This window comes from Hibiscus syriacus, unplaced genomic scaffold, assembly GCF_006381635.1.
Source record: "Hibiscus syriacus cultivar Baekdansim isolate YM2019G1 unplaced genomic scaffold, ASM638163v2 tig00110799_pilon, whole genome shotgun sequence".
Classification (NCBI taxonomy): Eukaryota; Viridiplantae; Streptophyta; class Magnoliopsida; order Malvales; family Malvaceae; genus Hibiscus; species Hibiscus syriacus.
In genome coordinates, this window is record NW_024062868.1 from 666 (window position 1) to 16,660 (window position 15,995).

A 15,995-nucleotide genomic window follows, 5' to 3' on the forward strand; every position below is an offset into this window, starting at 1 on the left:
GGAATGCACAATTGTAATCCACGAAACAGATACCCATTATGCAAAACACATCATGACGGTGACCCTCAGTTACCTCGAAATATCCTTCCAAAGGAATGGATCATGCATACATATCTGTGAACGTCTCAAATCCTGCAACTTTAGTACTCATGGTGGTGAGAAGTAAGGTACGACGGCTCAGGGCATCTGCGACGCGGTTCAAACTCCCTGCTTGGTGCCTCAGCGTTAAAAGTGAATTCTTGCAAGTATGCTACCCACTTGGCAGACGTCTACTCAGCTTGTGTTGGCCATTGATGTACTTCAAGGCCTCATGATCGGGTAAACAGAATAAACTCCTTCTGTACTAGGTAGTGACGCCATGCTTCAGGGACTGAACTATGGCATGAACTCCAGATATAAGTGGAATAATTTTTCTTTGATCCCGATAGCTTCTCACTGAAAAAAGCAACCGGACGACCTGCCGACTCAGAACAACCACCAATGCCAACGCCAGATGCATCACAATTTACCTCGAACACTTTGTCAAAATCTGGAAGTGCCAAAACTGGAGCCTCGGTCATCTTCTGCTGACCAGTTGAAAACTGGCCTCTGCCTCCTCAGACCACGGAAATCACGCCCCTTGAGGCACTCTGTGATAGGGGCGATCAGCAGTACTGAAATTTCTAATGAATCGACGGTAAAAAGACGCCAAGCCATGGAAACTTCGGATGTCATGTAAGGTTCTTGGTCTGGGCCACTCCAGACTGCATCTATCTTTGACTGATCTGCATGAACACCATCAGTAGACACAACAAAACAAAAAGTCACAGAAGTAGTGAAGAAGAACACTTCTTTTGATTGACAAACAAGCACTCCGTTTTCAGCATCTCAAAAACAGCACGGAGGTGATCGAAGTGTGAAGTCCATGTCGGACTATAAACGAGGATATCATCGAAGTAAACTACAACAATTTCCCCATAAAAGGCCGCAAGACCTGATGCATAAATCTCATGAATGTCTGGGCGCATTGGATAACCCAAAGGCATGACCATCCACTCATACAACCCTTGTGGCGTTTTAAACGCCGTCTTCCACTCATCTCCAGGCCTTATTCTGATTTGGTGGTAACCGCTCTTAAGGTCAATTTTTGAGAAGATCTTAGAACCAGATAGCTGATCCAACATATCATCTAGACGGGGAATGGAAACCGGTACTTCACTGTAATTCTGTTGATCTCGGCTGTCAACACACCATACGCCAAGAACCATCTTTCTTTGGCACTAACAGAGCAGGGACTGCACATGGGCTCATACTCTCTCGGATATAGCCCCTCTCCAACAACTCTTCCACCTGTCGCTGCAACTCTTCGGCCTCATTGGGACGAGGCGATATGCTGGTCGATTTGGCAAACTGACCCAGGAACAAGGTCAATTTGATGCTGATATCCCTCATAGGTGGTAGTCCAGGAGGAAGATCCTCTGGCATCAAGTTAGAGAATTCTTCTAGCAACCGCTGCACCTCTACTGGTAAATCTGTATCCACGTCTACTGCATTGTTCTCATAAGGTAGCAAGGCATAGACCACGTCGCCATGCTCAATCTCATCTAAAAACCTGGACATAGAAAGCAGATTAGTATTATGGGTTACTGGGGTAGGAGTAAGTCCTTCCCGCCGGGGTGCCAACACAATCTTTTTTCCCTTGATGCTAAGGGAATATGTTTCTTCCGTCCATCATGAATGACACTGCGATCATACTGCCAAGGTCGACCCAACAATATATGACACGCATCCATAGACACAACATCACACCAGGCATTATCAAAATTTTTCTACCAATTGAAAAACACGAGGCATCGCCTATCAACTGTTACTCACTGTCTTATTTAGCCATGACAACTTGTATGGCTTAGGATGACGGTCCGTCTTCAACTGCAATTTCTGGACAACCTCCTCGGACATACATTCTCACACTGCCGCTGTCAATGATCATTTTGCAGACTTTATCTGCAACTGTGCAAGTCGTGTGGAAAATATTGGTTCTCAACCAATCGTCCCCTGAATCGCCCTTGGGGGTAACTCTTGCGACGACCAGAGTCTCATGACCATCTCCATACAGCACATCACAGTCTCATCATCGTCATACACGGGTTCACCAATCTCCTCAGTCTCGTCTTCCACGTTTTCCTCAATCAACAAATTTTTGCCCTTTTGACTAGCAGGCTTCCTGCAATCAGTCGCCCTATGCCCTTGTTCACCACAACGAAAACATCTAATAGTAGGGTTAGAATTCCCTGCGGTGGCTGCTGAGCAGGACGGGACTCTTGAGGGCGAACTGGGTCGACTGTTGTGATCGCTCCTGATCACTGGTCTCCTGTTTTTGCTGTTTTTCAATAGCAAGTGCACTGGTATGCTTCCGAAACACTCCACAATGAATGAAGGTTGAGGACATCTTGCAAGGGCTGGCGTAAACCCCCAAATATCGCGCCACCATCTGCTCCTCCGTCTCAGATAAATCGTTCCGGGCGACCAATTGGTAAAACTCCTCCGTGTAATCATCGACTGATCGCGCGCCCTGCCTCAACGCATGAAGTCGCTGAAATAAGGTTTGCGTGTAGCCGAAGGAAGGAAGTGGCCCTTCATTCTTTTTCATCTTCTCCCAATCAGTGATCTTGGCTTTGCCTGGTCTTTCTCGTGAACGTCGTAACTGTTCCACCACGCAGATGCTCTGCCCTTGAGTTTGATGGCGATCAGTTTCACTTTCACACGATCGGGGACTTCCTTATATTCAAAAATACGCTCCACTTCATTAATCCAATCCACGAATCCCTCGGCCTGTAATGTACCAGAAAACTCAGGGAGATCGACCGAAACCGAGGTCTCCATGACGCTCCTCCCGACCACGGTGCTACCGAATCCTGCGCCCCGGAATCCTGCGCTATTGTGATATGGTTTTCGAAAGTGGAATTGGTATCGTGATCAGAGGCCTCACGATCCTCTAAATCCTCGCCGCCAGGCGCTGGGTTAATTCTGCGACTTGCCTCTGCAAATCCGCAATCATCACATCCTGAACGCTGCGATCACGGCGTTGGGCTTCCTCATTCGGAACCTGCTCACGACGACCACGACCACCTCCAGCCATTGAAACTGGTGAAATTTCCCAAGAAGATGTTGAAGCTCTGACACCAACTGACGCCAGACAGAATAGTGATTATCCTGTAGGCTAGCTCCGACAGACGATTCACAAGAGAAAATTCGCCCAAAAACCAGAGAAAAAAGTCTCTAGGGTTTAATAAAATATTATAAAATCAAAAACTATGAAAAAGCAGTCCACAACCGGACTGTTATAGCAAACAAATCGTCTTTATTCGAATTTTGCCAAAAATAGCAAAATCCCGAAAATCACTCTAAATTGAAATTCGAAATAAATAAAGCAATCTCCCAAAAATCCGGCCTAAATCGGATTTAAATTGACTTCCTAATTAACAATCGAAATATTACCATAATAGTAAAAAAATAACTAAATCTAGTGATTCGGAGGGGAAAACGGCAGAATTTGAGGTTGAAAAAAAGGCCACATGGAGCGTAGCTCATGTGGAGAGCGTGCGCGTCGAAAAGAGCTTTCCGGATGGGGTCTTATGCGCGATTCTGACACCTGTAGCCAAGTTATGGCCAAAAGACTGAAACACTCAAAAGACCCCAATGAGGAACATGTCACAATCAATTCTCGCCTTTGCGCTGATCTGCCAACTCATGGTATCTCAGCGCCATCAACGTGCAATCTGACAGCTCAGCATCATCGTCTCGGATCCCCCTGCATCAGTCGAGGCCGGTACAACGAGAGTGGCTCCAGAGGTGACTCTCACCCCATGGCGGAAAGGTTCCCAGTGGTTCGAAATCAACCGAAGGCTAGACTTAGATTATTCAACCCTAGAATTGACAAAAACCTAAGTGACATAGGCCGAAATTAAGTTGAATCTAGAATAATTCAAATCCGAAATTAATATAAATCTAAAAAAGTTAGTTTTTATATAAAAAGTCGCTAGTTTATTAAAATAAAAAATATCTAAATTATAATGAAGATTTACAAGCATAAACATAACTTAAATATAATTATGACATTTTCTATTACATTGAGACAAAGTTAGTCACCTAGATGGCATAAAGACCAAAAATGAAAGTTAAAAAACTTAACTAAAAATTCGAATTAAGTAAAGATACGAACAAATCTGAATACATCGGTAAATGAACGACAAAGGTAATGAAGTTATTAAAAGATCACCGACAAATCGCAAATCAAGTCAAGCGACATGAGAAAGCAAAAAGCGTATCCAATTCAATCCGATGGTCCAAAGCAAGGAAGATCATCATAATAATAAATAAGTGTCTATTGATCAGTTGTGCCGATTTCAAATCCAATCTTAAAAAAAAGATAAATAAAAAACGAAGAATCATAAGCTACCAAAAGGTAGAGAAAAACATGTCATAAAAGCATATATAAATATGTCATAAAGACAAAGAATATGTCACAAATATATAATTATTATTATTAGGAAAAGCTAAAAAAAAAAAATTAATCGATGAGTGGCAATAGCATTAAAACTGGTGTCGTCGTCGGTAAACAAAATTAAAGAATAAAAAATTGGATCGATCAATAAAATTGATACAAATTGTAAAGAAGAAAAAAAGATGAGGAAGAAAGCGATAAATCTAAAATAAATTAAAATGTTAATTTTTGATGTTAGATTTATTGAGTTTGTTATTATGAATAAATAAAAATAAATTTAAAAGTTAATACAAAAAATATTTTATTTATATAATCTAAATTAATGTATTAATAATTGTACACAATTATTCATCAGAATTGATTTAAGTAATAAATAATTTAATATCATTTAAATAAATTAATGTCGGAAGACTCATGGTTCGGTCAGTTAGGAAGGGAATCCAATTCATCTGCATAATTGCTGAGATTAAACGCAATATGTGGCCTACCCACAACGTACACTCTAAATTAAAAAGAATGCTTAATTGATGGCTTAATTAACTGATGACAAAGAATAGTCAGGAACTCATAGTGTGTCTTTCCACAGTCAATTGTGGAAATCTAAGCGTCTTTAACATTTAAAAAAAAATTGACATTTTTAAATAAATACCTTAACAGAAATTAATTATTGTTAGGCACTGTTTAATAATATTTTACAGATATAACATATTTTAAATATTTTCTATAAAATTATTCCTGCATTAAATTACACAATATAATTATGTCTACCAATTACTACTTGACATTTCTGATGTGTTTTTGACATTTCAAAATCCTATACGTATAGTATATTCTAGGATTTTGAAAAATAATTTTACAGAAAGGGTAACACATTCACCGCATATGATTTTGAAAAATAAATAGTTTTAAAACTTTATAAAACTTTTAAATATTTTTCAAAATCCTATGCGGTACATATACCGCGTCTTCTGTAAAATTATTTTAAATAATGTATTTTATAAAATTATTTATATTTTAAATTACTTACCCTCAAAGTTTCCTAGAATATACTATACGTATAGGATTTGAAAGGGTCAAAACGTATCAGAAAGTATCAAGTAGTAATTGGTTAAATAATTGTATTATGTAATTTAATGCATGAATAATTTTATAGAAATATTTAAAAATATGTTAGATCCGTAAAATATTCTTAAACAGTGACTAACAAGTAATAATTTTTGTTAAGGTGATATTTATGTAAAATAGCCAATTTTTTTTCCTGAAATCCCATTAAAGACGTATAAAAATCTCTAACAATAAACACCCCTTAAAAACGTCGAAAAATCTCAAAACTCTATAAAAAAACTCTATATCAAAATTAATCGACTGAATACATTACTTTGAGAATTAAAAATTCTCATGTGGCACTTTTTCCGTCTTTGGCCCTTTCCTTTAGATATATTTAAAAAAAAAACATGTAGCTTTTGGTCCTTCACGTGTTCTCTCCTGATTGGCCCACTTTCCGCTACACCATGTGCTGTTTTTGTGGACTTGGCGCGTCCTCATGAAACCGCGCATCTTTTAAGTTGTTTCCCATCAACTGCGGCCGGATTGAGCTGGGGGCCCCGCCCGGCTCCACCTTTCCTCTTCTCTTCTTATTATACTCCATCATTCGCGCGCTCTGAACACGAGTGAATATCAGACATCGACTGGTGGCCTAACCTTCATCGAATATAATTGGATTCGCGTGTGGGAAACACGCTCTGTAGCTCAATGATACAAAATCAAACATTTAATAATTACCAATGAATACAAACAACAGAGATTCGCTCTTACAAACAGAACGACGGCGTTTTCCATCTTTCACACACCGTCATTATCACAAAATATCGGGCAGGTAATTAGTATTTGGTCTAATTTCGATTTTAATCCCTCTATTATGCTGAAATCATATACTTTTATCTTTGCTTTATGATATTAGTATGTCTAATTTAATAACATCTTTAGTTGTGTTTTCAACAAAAGCTATGAATTTTTTCTCGATAAAGCCTTAGGTATTCAAGTTGATTGAAATTTATCTATGATATTATGACAATAAAAAGTTCACATCGTTACTTAAAGGGAAAAAAAGATATATATTAATTCGAATATAATAATATAATAAAATTAAATAAATTACCAAATTAAATTAAAAGGACTAAATCAACAGAGTAAGGGACTGAAATCAGAAATAGACCTCGTATATTTACACGCGTGTAATCAGAATTAATAAAATTAAGGAAACTCTTAAACGGTGGGCCCCGTTATATAACAATCTCCAGGCTGGAAAATACGGGCAGCTGACCGACCTTCCCGTTTTTCACTCTTATATAACAGACCCTATCTTCGTCTCTACTATTACAAAAACCTTGCAAATTTTCTTTGCTCTCAACAAAAAGAGAGTTTCAATTTTATTGTTTAAAGTTAAAGTATTCTCATCGACAATGGCTCTCACAAAGGCTTCTCTAATTCTTGTTTTCGTCGCTGTTTGCGCACTCATGGGTTCCGCCATCGCTGCTGAAGCTCCAGCACCGAGCCCCACCTCTGGAGCTGTCTCTGTCTCCCGTCATTGTCGCCGCCGTTTCTTCCGCCGTAACGGCTCTGCTTTTCGGCTCGACTCTATGGATCTGAAGGATGTAATCTCTCTTGCTGGCCGGGGTTATGGATGGTGTAGAGACGACGCTCTGTTTTCCGGTGATACATATTTTTGAGTTTTGTTTGGTGTTTTAGATTTTGAGTAGTAGATCTGGGAAGTAATTATATTATCATGTTAGAGAGAGGTGTTAGCTATGCTATTTGCTGCACAGATTTATTGATTATCGATTTTTGGACATAGATTATTTTCACTATTATCATGATTGATGCCATTTCTATTAGTATAGTGAAATATATTTTTTACTGTATGTATTTCATTTGTTTTCTAGTTTCTTTCCTTTTATGTTTAGCATTTTTCTTGCGTTTTCTCTGCCTCCAAACAGAGTTATTCGTTATCTCTCACGGAATTTGGAATATCACATATAATTCTTTCCATTTTCTCCAACTAATTAAAGAGGTTTACTAGTATCTTTTCAAATTCTTAATCATAATCTTAAAATTAGTAAATATAATGGGGTTACAAGTTTACGACTTCGAATATAATTGCTCTCTTGTCATTAGTTGCGTGTTTAAACATTATTGTTAATTAGATGAATTATAAGTATTATTTTAAAATTTTATTTCATATTTGTATATTAATTATATTTGCTTATATGAATTTAAATTTTAAAATATTATTTATTATAAAATTAAATAATATATATTTAAATGACTCCATTGTAATCCATACATCCAAATATTGCAATATTAGTGAATATTAATTATTATAAATTTAATTGAAAATGCCCTTTTAAACTCGCCTGGAGAGTTGTTGAACCTAAATGACCAAATATTGCAAGAGTATCACCGAAGCAATTAATTGGGTTCCTTTAATTTGGGTAAAGCTCATTAATAGTCCTTTGATTAAGGTTATGTTTGTCGAGTCTTTTGATTGTTAAAAGTTACAAATAATCTCTCCCCTAGGATGTTACTTGTTAAGTCTCTTACTATTAAAAGTTACAAAATGGTCATATGAGTATTTAATATATTGCAAACTCATCAATTTTCTGTTAAAAATTGACAACAGTCTGAACTAAATGTTAACATGTTAACTACATATATGATGATTTTTTAGATTATGAAATCAAGTTTTTTTCATATCTCAATTAGTAGATTAACATTCAGCTTACACTGCCGTCAATTTTCTAACAAAAAAATGATGATTTTGAAACCTATTAAATAGTCAATGGATCATTTATAACTTCTAATAGTCAGGATTCAACAAAGAAACACCCCATCGTCGGGGATCATTTTGTAACTTTTAATAGTCGAGAGACTCAAGAAAGCATCACCTTATAGCGGGTGACCATTTTGTAACTTTTAATAGTCGAGAGACTTAAGAAAGCATCATCTTATAGTCGGGGGACCATATGTATATTTTACCCTTATTTTTTTCAATTTTCTTTTCGCTAGATTATAATCCAATAACAGCTATAAAAAACGATATGACACCAAACTAAGCAATGGAGGTCGATCGTTGTTTAGTTTATCAACAGATCATAATTCAAACAGCTTCCAAATTCTACATTTGTTTAATCATATGTAACTAAATTAAGATAAACTCAAATCTGGACCCACAAGTAATTGTCAGTTTGCCACATTGTGAAATAACACGAAGATTATTATTAATGAAGCAGGAGATAAATTCTTACAGAAAAGGTTGATGTCATTTTTCTTGTTGACAGATGTCTTGTGTGGTTAAGAATGTCGATGTAAACATTGCCACCTTAATTTTCTCGTTGAATGTGACTCGTTGTTGATTTAGTCCGTTTTAGTGAAATGTTTAATGACCGGTAAGACACGCGTGCTGCAATTGACTTTTATATATATATATATATAATATATATATATATAGACAGTAACGGACGTATGATTCTATGTTGGCAGTGAATTTAAAATTTTAAAATTTTAGGGATGAAAATAAATAATTTCAATAGAAAATACATAGAAAAATATAAAATATATTATAATTTTAAAGTATCAGGGGAGGGGCGACTATCCCCCACCCACCCCCTCTATTTATCCTTGGAGAGGGGGTTAGGATGCATCTACACAACGATGGATCGAGGGGATAGGTGGGACATTCGCCCCCTGAAATTTTAAAATTACTATATATTTTAGATTTTTTCTATGTATTTTATGTTGAAAATATGTTTTTACCCCTAAATTTATAAGTTTAAGTTACTCTCTGAAATTTAAAAGTTCAAATTTCCCCGTCTCATAAGATCATGCATTCATTCATGTCCCTGTACCTACACTGTATATTTTTTATTTTTATTTTTACATATTTTAGGACCATTGAATTAATAAAATCATTTAATGGACGTCATTAATCACATTCTTATATTATTATCATCATGTTTTAGTCCAAATTAATAATACTAAAAATTCCATCAACCGATTATTGTGATCTTTAAATAAACCAGTCTCGAAATTTTCTAAATCATGGAAGAAAAAGAAGAATAACATTCTCTCACAATTTTCCTTTATTTGGTCCCGGATATCGGTAACGGGACGACCACATGATTTTATGTTAAAGGAGTGAATTTGAACATTTAAAATTTTGGGAGCGAATTTGACTATAAGGGCAAAAACAGATTTTTAATATAAAATATAAAAAAATCTAAAATATATAATAATTTTAAATTTTAAAAAAACTACTCCACCCGCCCCTCGTTCCATCCTTCACAACATTTTTAATATAGTTCATAAACTTGGGTTCTATCACATTTAAGTGTAATGGGATCTAAGGTTTAGAGGTTAAACTAAAAAATAATGAAATTTAATGCTTTAATCAATTGCATTCTTCCTTGCCAAGGAAATTTCAAGTCTTCCGTGATAGTTCTCCCTCAACACTCTAATTTAAAGTTTTAAAAAAATAAAAATAAGTGTGATAGAAAATATTGTAAAATTTAATATTTTAGATCGACTGTAAATTAAAATTTTAATTTTTTAATATTTTCGGTTAAATTGAAGATGTTATGTATAAGGTAATATTTTTTTTATTAACCGAAAATGTTATAAAAAATTTTAATCAAAAAATATTAAAAAAACAATTCTTTAAATACTTCCAACTTAAAATTTTATAAATTTTACAATGTTTTCGATCGGATTCTTCCAAAGACGACGTGTCGAGTCTCTTGTGGACAACACACACCTTTTAGGGTGCGTTTGGTTCACGGAATGTAAGATTACCATTGGGAATAAAATTATCAAGGAATAGAATTACTGGGAATGTGTATTTGTGTTTGGTTAGTTTAGCAAGAATGCAAGATTATCGTGTTTGGTTAAAGGAATAAAAGATTATTGGAATGTATATTTTACCAAATTGTCCTTATTATATTTTTTTAACAAGTTGAAAATATTATATATTTTCTTTAAAAAAATATAATTTTTTTTACAAAATTGAAAATATAAAAAGGTTTATGAAAGGGTAAATTTTATTTTAACCCCTGAACTTCATATAAAATTTTAATTATAGATTTTTTTTTGTAAATCTAAAATAGTTTAAGGATAAATTTGTAATTTAACTTCGTAAAATTTTATTATTCAATAACAAAATAAGGGTATTTTTTAAAGAAATTTTTTAAGAGCATTTAGTCCAAAACGTCGGTAATCGAACAATATCTAAGGAAAGGGAGGTAATGACATTCCCGGTAATATACCCTAAAAAATTCACTATTAGTAATGTAAGATTACTGGGAATGACATTCTCAGCCAACCAAACGGGAAAATGTGAATTCCATTCCAATGAGAATCTCACACTCCCCCAACCAAACACATTAATGCGTTTGGTTCACGGAATATAAGATTACCAGTGGGAATGTAAGATTACCAATGAATAGGATTATTGGGAATGTTGTATTTTGTGTTTGGTTGGCTTAACATGAATGTAAGATTACCGTGTTTGGTTAAAGGAATAAAAGATTATTGGAATGTATTTGACCAAATTATCCTTATTATATATTTGTATAATATTACAAGTTAAAAAATATTTATATATTTTCTTTAAAAAAAATTAAATTCATAATTTTATATATTTTTACAAAATTAAAAATAAAAAAAAGTTTAATGAAAGGGTAAAATTTTATTTTAACCCTTAAACTTCATATAAATTTTTTATAATTTTTTTTGTAAATCTAAAATATTTAAGGATAAATTTATAATTTAACATTCGTAGAATTTTTATTATTCAATGACAAAATAAATATATTTTTGAAAAAAAATATAATAATTAAGGGCATTTTAGTCCAAAACACCGGTAATCCAACAATACATAAAGAAAGAGAGGTAATGACATTCACGATAATATACCCCAAAAAATCCACTATGGTAATCTTATATTAACCGAAAATAAAATTCTCGAGCTAATCAAACAATAGAATATAAATTTCATTCTCATGATAATTCTACATTACCCTAATGCTTTGATCAATCCATTCTTCCTTGTGAAGGAAATTTCAAGTCTTCGGGTCTTTTATGGAGTCACGTGATGGGTGAAATCTCTCTTTTTTTGGCTACAAAAACTAGCTTTCACTCTTATCGAGCCGTAACTCACAAGTCATTGAGTCGGTGAAAAAGAGCGGTCATTGTTTTTTCTCTCCTTTTTTTCGCGAGTCGTTTATTTTAAATTAGGTAAACTACGCATTTAGTACCTAGACTAATTTTGATCAATTTTAATATTTAACCTTTCATTTTTTTAAAATCATACCTAATATTTAGTTTTTTTTCATTTTAGTACAAACATAACGCGCTTAATACTTTAACTATTAATTTTGATCGTTTTAGTACCTAAATTTCTTTTTTTTTTATAAAATTTAACATTAAATTTTGAACATGGGTACTAAAATGAAAAAAAACTAAATTTTATGTATGATTTTGAAAAAATTAAAAGTTTAGATACTAAAATAGATCAAAATTGACCGTTTAAGTACTAAACACATAGTTTACCCTTTAGATATCTACTTACACTCATCATTGAAAGATGATTGTTGAAATTTGAATTTTATAATTAGTATGATATTAAGATTTAATTGTTCACATTTTAAATTATGATTTTATTTTAAATTTTTAACTTCATCTTTAAATTATAAGTTTCATTTTAAATTAGTTCTTTTTTAATTTTATTTTTAAACTATAACTCTCATTTTAAATCAGACTCAAAATTTTGAATCTTTCAATTTCTTCTTCAAATTCATCCAAATGTACAATTAGTTCCAACCATAGTTTAATATAATTTTTCTTAAACTTATAATAATATGGTTTAGCCTAACTTGTTTTAGTAACAAGTGATGGGATTAGCATATAACGAGTTTGGAATGAAATTAAAATGGTTGAAAGTTTGGAGATCAAATGATCATAGTTTAAGGATGAATTGGAATATTCACAAAAGTTAGAACTAATTTAGAATGAGTCTCAAAGTTTGAGGATGAAACTGGAATGCTCAAAAGTACATAAATCAAATTAGATGATCATCATAGTTTGAGGATGGGTAAAGCAATCAACTCTAATATTAATCAGTATATAACCAATTAGTCAAGGGTAAAGTATATAAATGGTCCTCGACATAGGGTTTTGCTTTATCGAGTCTTCCGACTTATAAAGTTACAAAATGATCCCGACTATAAGATGTTCTTTTAAGTCTCCTAACTATTAAAAGTTAAAAAATAATCACCCCACTTTTCATTGTGTTCTAAACAAATCATTTTTCCATTAAAAAATGATAACAATTTGAATTGAACGTTAACCTATTCACTGATATATGATATAATCTAACTTCAAAATCTCAAACGATTATCATATCCAAATTAGCATGTAAGCAAATCACATGGATAATCATCAAACAAGGATTTAATTGCATCATACAGCATTTGTATACATACATTATTTTCTGATACAACACATCTACCCGTATATACATTAGGAGTTATGGTACATGGTTGCTTCTGCATAATTATACAAATAAGCAAATCACATGGATAGTCATCAAAATGCAGCAGCATTCGGAATATTAGGAATACAAGAAGCCACAATCCGAAAATATAACCATTATCCAAGCTTCGGCCGATAATATTTTAGCCGATTCCGGTCACTATGTTTTTATGCAGTGAACCCTTGCTGAACAGAACTCCAACGATTGTTAGGAATGCTAACACAAGCTTGTGCCGAGGCCTCAGCCATTTGTTCCGTCTGAATTCCAGCATTGCAGATTTTGCAAGGGATCGCATGTGTTTCATCCCGTACTGGGCTAGCGATCAGCAATGCGCCTCGAAAGTTCTCACCTGTTTAGATGAACAAGGTGTGTTTTACAGTAGCAGAGAAAAGAAAACAAAACTGAGAATCAAGAGTAATACCATTTTTTGAGGCATTCCAGTCGTCTACAAGTGGTTGGCCAGCCGGTCGAACGGCACTCAAAACTTCCGGGCCCCTTTCTATTCGAATAAAAGTTTTCCGATGAGTTTCATACTGTTGTCTACATGCATTCTATGAGACATGACTTCAACAAACTGCTTCTGTGCTTCAGCCTTCCTAACAGAGCCCTCGAGTGCCTTGCGATACTGTAAAGTAGATCGGAGAGAAATCCCCAAATTAGATAGGTTCTAAAACTAGCATAGTGACAGCTTTCGAATGTATGGAATCATTCCAAACGAGGACATTTTTAAAGAAATCGATGCGAAGAAGAGTGTTGTGTTTAATATATATATCTCAAGAAGAAACAAGGTACAAACCTTGGACCAAAAATGGACAAGATCAGATCGCGCTGGTTAACAGCTTTTGTAGGTAGTTGGAAGGAGTTCTCATCAACAAAGGTGAAGTTATCATTTGCTGGATTTGTGCCCAAGTATGCAAAGAGATGTCCTTGCTAAGCCTTATATCACCATATTGCATGACATGAGAGCCATAACATAATTGTTACCGATAGTCTTCTGTTTCACCTGCAAAAAGCCCAAAAAACGAAATTGTAAAGCTCCCTCCTTTTGGATAACAGTAATCAATAACTACCCCACAATGAAATGAAATCTTTATATTTTCCTGATAAAAGAAAAGAAAGAGTTCATGCAAAAACACTTTGTAAAAGCCTTACAACTTCGTATTGCTGGTGCAGAGACTCCGTCCGCAAATTATGTACATCACTGCTCACAGAAACACAATATTAGGATTCACTCCAGGGGATGCAAGTCAATAAAAATAAAACAAAAACCGATTCCTCAGTTTTGAAAGATATCTATTCTAGTCTAGATCATACTAAAGAATCAAATTTACATGTATAACACCCACTTTTGTCCCAGACATTTTACATTTGTCTACTAACTTTAGCTCAACAAGGTGCAGCCAAGAAACAAACTGAAGTTCATATATATAAAACTTGCTTAAATATGGAGAAAACAGATCTAGACAATCAGATTCAACTTGACATGATGTTATATTCAATACTGCCAATGATAAATGAAAAGGACTTATACGATGAGCATGCTTGATATCAACCTGTCCTCCATCCAGCAACACTGTACAAGTCTCCCAAGCAGGTATCATATTCTGGGGGAGGACTTGGGTACATTTCGGGACAGTAGTTCCCCAGCTATTCTCTTGGCATTTGATGCTGTAGTGCATAGATATCAAACCCTCGGGAAGGAGACCCTCAAAGATACTTCCTGACTCACAAGCTTCAAGATAGAATACCTACAAAGTTCCATGCGGACAAGAACTTTAGAACGGCATAAAGCAATAAGAGATCTCATTCAAAATCGATAATTGTTAAAACATTGATTTACCAAGCTTTTATAGGTCCCTAAAGCATGCTTTTTCTTTAAAACTCAATCAAGTCATCAGCAAAGATATAAGGCCAGGTGGGCATCCCTGTATTAACACAAAAGGAATCATTAGCATCTTTAGAAACAAGTATCAATTGCAAGCTGAAGACCATACTAGAATCTGCAAGTAAAAGATACAAAGCTAAGACATGATCAGAAAGCAACACAAAAGTAACAGTTAATTTGATATTACTAACCAAGAATACCAGGACCCCCGTGGTCAGTGTAGAATATGAAGATATCATTAGGGCCACTATTTACAACCTTCCCACTACCCCCGGTGATTGCAGATTTGTTTCCGAGGATAGCCGCAAAAAGTTGTTAACATTGACATCTATTCCAGTATAATCCTACAGAAGAACAGCAAGGCAACGATCATAATCAGAAATGTAAAATTAGCAACAATTTCTTAAAAAAAAACAAACCTTTGGAACTCCCTTATAAACATCAGGTCCCTGAGGATTGTTAATGATAACACCAGGCCTAGGGTTTTCTACATTGAAAGCTATATCATCGTACATAAAGACCACGATATTCTCATCTTTCAAACCACCGTTCCTTAGGAGTTGATAAGCATGACAAACATCAGCCTGAAATAATTATCAACACATTTTAACAAATTTAAGACCGATCAAACAACAAACAAATTCACAATAGAATGATAAAATAGATTAAAAAAAATTGCCGACAAATTACACTAGTTTGACTACAGGATATCAGGTGGAGGTTGACGATGATCATATTTCCAAAATCATGTCAATGTGGAAAAAAGTTAATTCAGTGAAAGTTTTCTGACCTGATGCCTGTAATTCCAATAACCATTAGATCCAGCTATCAGATCGCCCATTTAGTGCCACCAACTTCATCGTGGTCGCTCCGGTGGAAGAACCTCGAAGCTTCCGACGGCAACCGGAGAACGTCTCCGATAACATTTCTAGTGGAAGAAACGATGCCGGCGACCGATAACAGGAGAAGGACTACTCCTGTAACGAGATTGGTCATTGTTTGACGAATAAAGGGTAAATTGGAGAGATGATTCAAAATTCAAA

At 34.5% G+C, this 15,995-nt stretch overlaps 1 pseudogene; it reads right to left on the reverse strand.

The window, feature by feature from the left end:
* Positions 1-13,234: 13,234 nt before the first annotated feature.
* On the reverse strand, positions 13,235-15,995 carry LOC120141393 (annotated as a pseudogene).